The following is an 8,952-nucleotide window of genomic DNA, read 5'->3' as shown; positions in this document are numbered from 1 at the left end:
ATTTTTTCTGTAATTTAATTACAGTTACTTCTTATGTAATTGAACTTAATACTGTGTAGACTGTAGAACATTTATACACAATACAAAAGTGTATTTAACATCAAAATTTAAGGTCTAACCTTAAAATGCATGCTTTTTTATGTACCCTTCTCACTTTAAATACTTTGGTGAGTTAATAAGAATACTGGTAACATTTAGTGTCCAATTCTCACTATCAACTTTTTGGTTATTAGTTGTTGAATATTACTGGGATATTGGCTGTTTATTATTACTTAAAAAGCACATATTAATGTCTTATTCTGCAAGACCTTATTCTAAATCCTTAATCTTACCCAATTCTTAAACTTAACAACTACTTTACTAAGTATTAATAAGCAGTAATTAGGAGTATTTTGAGGCAAAAGTCATAGTTAATAGTTAGTTAATAGTGAGAATTGGACCCTAATCTAAAGTGTGGCCAGAATAAGTTATGTAGTTACTTGAAATAATTAAAATAACCGTTTCATGTCTATCCTTGTATCATTAACTTGTCGAGGTTGATATATGATTTAGAAAGTAATTAGTAATTAACTAGTATTTAATTACTAAATTACTAAATTAAATGACTTAACTAGTAATGAATTACTTAATTAGCAATTAATTAAGTAATTAAGTAATTAAATACTTTCTGGAGAGAGTAATTTGTACAGTAATCTAATTACACTGTTGAAGATGTAATTAGTAACTAGTAATTAATTACTTTTTTTTTAGAGTAACTTACCCAACAATACTGTTCATACCTGACGACTACAGCATAAAAAAAATCTCAAATTACCTGAGGTCCGCCAGCTGCCTGTGAAAACACAGCAACATCAACAATCACTGCACACCGGAACAATAATAAATCTAGCTATGCTAGAGGTTAAAGTGTCCACAGCCGTAAGGAAAAAAAGCAGGTCTAGTTTTGTTAAGAAAACAGAGGAGGAAAGACTGAGATGGGGTCTCAGTCTGTATATGGTCATAATGGGGATAACGTTCTGTGGGGGGTTAAACAGGAGCAGCCTGAGGAGGAAATGGCTGGATTTCTCTAAAAGATCATTAAAAAAATCACTCTTGTGAATGAAACACAGATGAAGCACATGTTTAAGACAGCTGATAATATTAGATTACTTCAATGTTGCACTGGAGTAGGGTCAGTTTTTTTTTTTTGAGAGAGTATTTTTCTTGTTTTTTATTTTGGTAAAAGAATCATAAAACTTGACACAACCTTAAACCAAGCAATTTGACTCCTGTTGTGGTGATCATTAAAAGCAAATATCACATCATAACATTTTGGAGTGGTGTCTAAAGGTTAAGTGATCTGTAACTGATTTTTTTTTTCAGTCCACATGCACAATGATACACATACACAATGCCACACTTAATGTCAGTAAACACACATACTTCTAGATTTGTGTAAACTACACAAATCTATTCATACACTACAGATTTTCTGCAAGAACATATCCATCATTTCCATGGAAACACTCAATGTTAAAAATGCAATCCTGGGTCCATATAATAGCACTTGTCTGACAATCTTAGCCAAATGAAACATGAATCAAAAGAAACCAGTTCCAAGAAGCTTTTGTTACAAGATTTCAAGGATGTACAGGCCTAGAAAGTCCAGACAATAATAAGAAAATTGTGTTTTTCAAAAATGCATGAAACCAACCTGAAGATTTCTAGGAAAAGGGCACATGTTACACCTTACTTGACTCATGCTCTCTTTTCATCTCGCCATCAGTGCTGATGTACCTAACCTTCATCTCACAACTCCATATCCAAGGTACACTGAGGTGAAACAGAGGTCAAATCTGCAGGACAGTGCAGAAGATTTTTTTTTTTTTCATTTATTTGCCTTTATTTTTTCCTGGAACCGTCCACCCACCACCTGTAAATCACATTTGCTCTTTTCCACTCTCAAGATCCCTCGTTCTAATTATTGTTCTCAGGTCTCATGCTGCTTCCACTAGAGTACTACAAACTCTAAACACTAATCATTCCATAGTCTTAAAGACAGCATTCCACAAAACAGAGAGAAACGATTGTGCTGTATGTTACGATGACCTTACCGATCAACATTTGCAGCTGTGTTTGGAAACAAGGATTTTGGTGCAGGATGAATAGTCTTATGTGGCACTGTTTGACATTTTTTAAATACATAATTCAGTCTTTGACAGCACTTATGGAAAGCCCTCTCTCTGAACCGTGATAAGTCTCAAATCCAATTCAGCTGAAGCGGTCATCCTAAAGATACATGCCTGGGTCAGGAATTACTTCCACATACACAAGCATAGATACACAGATGTATGTGGATCACATACATCATGTTCAGACCCTGTGCGTAACGTCTGTGTTTAAGTATTACAGTATCTGGAGATTTTTTGATTCAGATGAAAGGCTGACTCGATCACAATACTAGAGAGGAACAACAAATTCACACATACATAAACACTGTCCTCCTTACTAATATCAACTTGTATCTAGATGGGAATTATAACACCTGTATCATTTTTGCTTATGTTTCAAGAAAGCCAAAACATTAGGCTTGCAGTGGGTTCTCATCCAATACAAAATACTTGGAAGAATTATTTCACCAGACAATTTTACTCTGTCCAAAAAGCAGTTTGTGTTTGGGCAGATATCCACAACATTAAATCCAGTTGGCCTACTACTGTTAAAGTCAGCATGAAATAAAAATTCACCCTATCTATTTTCTAAAGGCATGTTACATATCATATTGTAAACAATTAATCTGTGCATATCTTTCATTTTTAAAACCTTTCTATGTTCTTTTCTGACCTCGTTATGTTTTATAAAAATGTATAAAAGCCTGACCTTCTGGTGAAAACAACAGACTTCTCTCTAGTGACATATGCAAAACTTATCCAACCATTTATGCTGCCTTTATATGCTATTAGAAACTTCCCACTTCTGAAGTTCTGTAATTACAAATTTGTTGCGTTCAAGTGCTTTGTAGAAAGAACAGGACTCATGGAAGACAGCCCATTTGTGATTGCATTCTCTGAGGAAATCTTGTTAAAGCCAAAAGATATTTAGCCAATAATCCAACAGGTTTCGGACAAAATCTAGCCATTCATTGGTAACAATATAAATTTACCATGCAATCTAAATATTCAGCTTGCTCAAGATTCTGAAATTTCAGTCAAATAAATGCTATTTTCACTGTGTTCAATACATACAATATGCATCAACTGGTTATTTATATACATAAATATACATGACTGTAACAGCAAGAGAAAGCAATGTAGATGTTATGGGGAGAATAAATAAAACGTTACAGTACTACAGCTATGTTTCTACCCTCCCCCATGTTTCAACATTATGGCCTGCCGAATTTGGAAACTTGGTTATCAAAAATCTTGAGTCTTAAGAGGCCATTCGTATCTATTTTTCAATTAGGAAACTCGTATTTACAATCATTCAGATAGCACATGAAGGCAGCAATAGTCTGCTTAAATCCAACCTTACAAATTCACATTTCAAATTCACAAATTCACACCCACTTCTCAAAATCCAATCAACAAACGATACATTGAACCAAGTCCCCACCTTACTTTTTTCATTTGATATAATCTGTTAAACTCAGATGTATGTCGCAATATGGAAGAAAAGATCAGTTTCCACTTCTGTTTCATTGCGATTAAAAAAAACAAACAGTTATTTGTGGGAAAGTTAAATATTTTCACATATAGTAAACTGTAAGAATGCCCTTTAATGCATGTCTGGGAAATCAGTCTTTTAAGGCACAAAACAGACTCTGGTGGTCACAGTTAAAAGACCATGAGTCTCTATGAGTCCTAGCTCAACAGAACACACACGAAGAAGCTAAAGCAGAGTGGCTTTGATGCATGATGCTGTTCTAAGTCCACCAACTACAATCTGGCCCTGGTTATGAGAGTGAGGAGAAAGCCTGATTAACACTGGGGTGAGTGAAATGTCAGAGTATTTGTGTACCCTCCCCTACACCCCTCAGGGCCAAGGCTCTTACTATCCAGAGCAGGAAAATAGACCCAGATTGAGGCCCAGAAACAACCCCCTCCACTCCACGAGTCTCAGTGTGTAACATAATGGGTGCATTGAGTCAAGAGCGGTATTCAGGTTCACAGTGCTAGAAAGCTATATTTTGAATTGTGCAAGAAGCAAACGTTTTAAGTGATACATAACACATTTTGCGATTTATGTGTTTATTCAGCCTGATCTCATTGGCATTCATAGGATTCAGATGTACTGTTTTCACATACATTTTTGTACATTTGGATACATTACTTATGCACAGCTTGTGAAATGGAAAATAAATACTTTATTTGTATTACAAATATATTTTATTAGTTATATTTTACTATTATACAAATATTTTGTAGTCCCTAACCTCACCACTACTCTAAACCTAATCACTCAATGTAATAATGTATAGGCAGTCAAATGTACCATGACAATGATTTTCATTACAATATACAATTATATATATATAGAGAGAGAGAGAGAGAGAGAGAGAGAGCGCGAGATAGATAGATAGATAGATAGATAGAATAAACGTTTTTGTTTACAAAATATATACTTTTTTTTGTATATATTATTGTATATAGTATTTGTTTACTCATATATATATATATGAGTGTGTACTGTGTAAATTTATTATGTATATGTAAATACACACACATACAGCATATATTTTGAAAATATTTACATGTATATACATTTATATATTTATATTCTTATATTTTATATTATATATAAATATATTTAATATAGAAACATAACATATTTTTCTTAAATGTATACATAACATGTGTTTGTATTTATAAATACATAATAAATATACACAGTACACACTCATATACATTTATGTAAACAAAAACTTGTATTTTGGATGCGATTAATCGCGATTAATCATTTGACAGCACTAATATATATTAAACATCTTGAACTTAACCTTAAGTCTTGGTTAAGTGATGGAATCCATCGTCAAACAAGGTAAATACAGTGTGTCAAACAATGTGATTGCATATTTAATTAATGCCATTTTATTAAATACAATAAAATGTACCTATTAAATCCACGAATCATCATTAAATCAGAAAAATTACATACTGTAAAACATGTGCAGTATTAAACTCCTAAAACATTTTAATCAATGCAATTTTTATATAATTTACTCAGACACTAAACATTCTTAAATGCGTTTCTTATGTATTTCTGTTCTTGAGGTCAGTGTTTAGTCACCAAGGGAGTGGGAAAATGGATTTTCCCATGCTATCATTTCTATACATCATTACTTTTAATGAAGCTAATAGCAATGAGCCTCACTAACAACTCGTTATATGTGATTGCACAAACACTTACACCATTAATCATAGTCAGAGAGGGGGTTTCCATCGCTGCATTCAGAATAACAACAGAGCCAAAACTCTGAATCTTAATTCAGTGCAGGATGCAAACTATTTCTATAATGTGGAACAATGCCAAAGCATATTTTCAACACTATCTATCTTTCTATCCTGCTCTCTCTCTCCTGATTATTCTCTTCAGAAAAAACTAAAGACTACAAATCCTTCAACAAGCTTTCCAAAACCCTCCAGGCTTCACAACACGCACCAGTTATAACTTTAGTTCATTCAAGACGCATTTACACACACACACAGACAAACTATCACTCATCAGAACATGAACTTACTGTATATGGTCTGTTCAGTGTAGCAAATTCACTAAGTGTCCTGCTGACGTGTTTTGCAAATTTTGTTTAAGAGTAAGTCACCCTAAAAGTACTTAAACATTAATCATTCAGTCAATATTAATAAATATACATGAGATCTGGTACATAAGGCCCCATTTATAAAGGGCTATAATATACATTTTTAAGAGCTGCATTGAGACAAATGGAATCGTTTTAAACAGCAAATAATTTTAAAAGCTGGACACAGGAGATTTTCTGCTTCTGAAAGAGCTTTTAAGAGCCAGATAAATGAGAGGAGCTATAAAATAAATATCAGACACTAAGAAAAGAGAGAATTGGTAAAGAGAAATGAATGAGGCAAAGAGGAAAGCTGCATGGACGAACATGCCAGAAAGAGAAGTGAATAAAGCTTTTTTTCTCTTTCCATCAGACTTTTCGCCATGCACAGACTTTTCTATATTTCCCCCAGTCACAGAGTTTCACAATGCAAAATTGAGCAGGCTTCTAAATTTGTTAACTGGGTGCTGGGCAATTTGTAATTCTATTATTCTAATGAATTAATTTTCTGCTGGGCAGCCGGCTGGCGGAAAACATAATTCCCACAGTACACAGTTTCATTCACTGAACAGAATACATTGTATCTGTGCTCTGCAATAGATTGTGTTTGAGGCTATTAGTGGACAACAAAAGTGATTTGCTTTCATGGAGACAGACGGACCCTAAACCCAGCTTATGGCCATGATAACAAAAGCTCTTTGAAGTTACAGAAGGTTAACTTACGTCTCTTGGCGAGACTATACACGTATTCCCACTTGTGATGCTTTCCTTGCCTTTAATGAAGTGTATGGCAAAAACCTTCCTGTAGGAGGGTGAAACTGCAACAGGTAAAAGTACAAAAACAGGCCTTTAATTAAGTTTAAGTCAAGTTTAAGTCAGCATATACACATTTAAGAAAAGGATGGATTAAATAGATCAAAGGTGCAGTAAAGTAATTTATAATGTTGCAAAAGATTCTATTTCAAATAAATGCAGTTATTTTTAACTTTCTATTCATCAAAGACTCATGAAAGAACTATCACGGTTTTCACTAAAATACCAAGTGGCAGAACTGTTTTCAAAAGTGATAATAATAAGAAATGTTTCTTGAGCACCAAATCATATTAGTATGATTTCTGAAGGATCATGTGACACTGAAGACTGGCGTAACAGCTCCTGAAAAAGCTTTGCCATCACAGGAATAAATTAAACATTTTAAAATAAGTTCAAATAAAAAAACAGCTATTTTAAATTCTAATAATATTTCAAACATATCACGGTTTAAACTGTATTTTGATCAAATAAGTGAAGCCTTGATGAGTAGAGATGTCTTTAAAAAATTAATAATAATAATAATAAAAAAATGTCCGACCCGAAACTCTAGGATCTCGAGAGATGAAAATATTATAGAGAATTGTGGGTAAGCTCTTATGCCATAGCCACACCCACAACAACACTACATTGTCTTTGAACATTTATTTATTTATTTATTTTGTACATTATTAAATTTGAAACACATTTGAAACTAAAACATGATTAAGCATTTTAACATGTTCCCCAATACTTGTGAGGACATTTTCAGAAATATGGCCAAAAAGCGTAATGCTTTTCAAAAAGTGCAGCAAAACCTGTACACACACCACAAACATTATTGCTGTGGTAGGTTTAAACCTCATGTTTTAAAAATGAACAAAGCAATATTGTTTTATTTACGTGTTTGTCTCCCTCATACACACACACTCACACAGACACTCATTTTCTTCTTCTCCCCCCCATCTCTTCTTCTCTAAACCCACGTCTGGCTTTCAGATCAGCAGGCTCTGAGCGTCTGTAGCAGTTAGCCCCTCCTCATCTACAGCCCAGAAGTGAGAAAGCGAGAAAGAGAGACAGAGCGAGAGAGAGAAGATTTCCTTCTTTATGACCTCTCCTCCACTGTCCTCCCTTAAAGGTTCTGATGGAGATAGCGCATGTGTCTGCAATTCCCAAAAGACGACAGATCTAGAAACACTTATGACCTTCAGAAACTGCTCACGGAAGAACAATAGATCCATTTCTGGCTCTTCTTCGAGCCACGCATACCTTTTGCTTCTCACTCTCTCGAAGGAGAAAAAGAAAGGAGAGGGAAGGGTGATGGAGTTCTTCCCTGCAAGAGACTTTTGAAATGGATTTCTATAACATGATATGTTACCGTTTGGAGACAGTGGGTGGAGGCCTCGAAAAGCAGCCACCATAAACCATATAACTTTTCTACATTATTTAGACAGATACGGCATGCATATGGGTTAAACTGGGTCATCGTATGACTATCCTGCTCCAGTTCACAGTTTATCCGATATCAGATCAGTCTGATCGCTTTCATATTGTCCCATTGTTTCATTTGAACTTCAGAGTAACTACAGTAATATCAAGATTTATCTCATAACATGGCCAAAGGGTTTCGTATTCCTTTAGTGCACATGAAAATGATCAAAGAAAAAATAACCAGCCCTGACACACTTTATAAGAGTCATGCTCACTGTGTTTACATTCAAATCCCAATTCAAAAGTTGTTTTGATTAGACTGTCAGACAGTCAGCTGGCTACACAAAACAGCTGAGATAGAGCTCTGGGAAACAGGGACACACTCCTTATTTTTCTGACAATCAAATATGTGACCCTGGACCACAAAACCAGTCTTAAGTCGCTTGGGTATATTTTTAGCAATAGTCAAAAAAACATTGTATGGGTCAAAATTATCAATTTTTTTTATGCCAAAAATTATGAGGATATTAAGTAAAGATCATGTTCCATGAAGATATTTTGTAAATTTCCTATCGTAAATATATCAAAACTTAATTTTTGATTAGTAATATGCATTGCTAAGAACTTCATCTGGACAACTTTAAAGGCGATTTTCTCAGAATTTTCAAAAATGTGATCCTTAAGCCTCGTACACACCGGGACGATTATTGCGCGCGCTTATCGCCGACGTTTTTTGACATTTTGCGCGTCGGTGTGCACACTCACATTGGTGCCCTTTGTTTAGTCACGAGGCGTTAAACGTCAGCGATAATCGCGCACGATATTTGTCCCGGTGTGAACAAGCCATTATGACTGGTTTTGTGGTCCAAGGTCACACGAGGGCCTTTCGCACCGCGGGAACCTTTTCATAGTACCAGAACTAATTGTGGAACTACCCACTTTTTGGCGTTTTCGAA

This window comes from Sinocyclocheilus anshuiensis, unplaced genomic scaffold (assembly GCF_001515605.1).
Source record: "Sinocyclocheilus anshuiensis isolate Anshui unplaced genomic scaffold, SAMN03320099.WGS_v1.1 scaffold874, whole genome shotgun sequence".
Classification (NCBI taxonomy): Eukaryota; Metazoa; Chordata; class Actinopteri; order Cypriniformes; family Cyprinidae; genus Sinocyclocheilus; species Sinocyclocheilus anshuiensis.
This window is presented reverse-complemented; position numbering follows the sequence as displayed.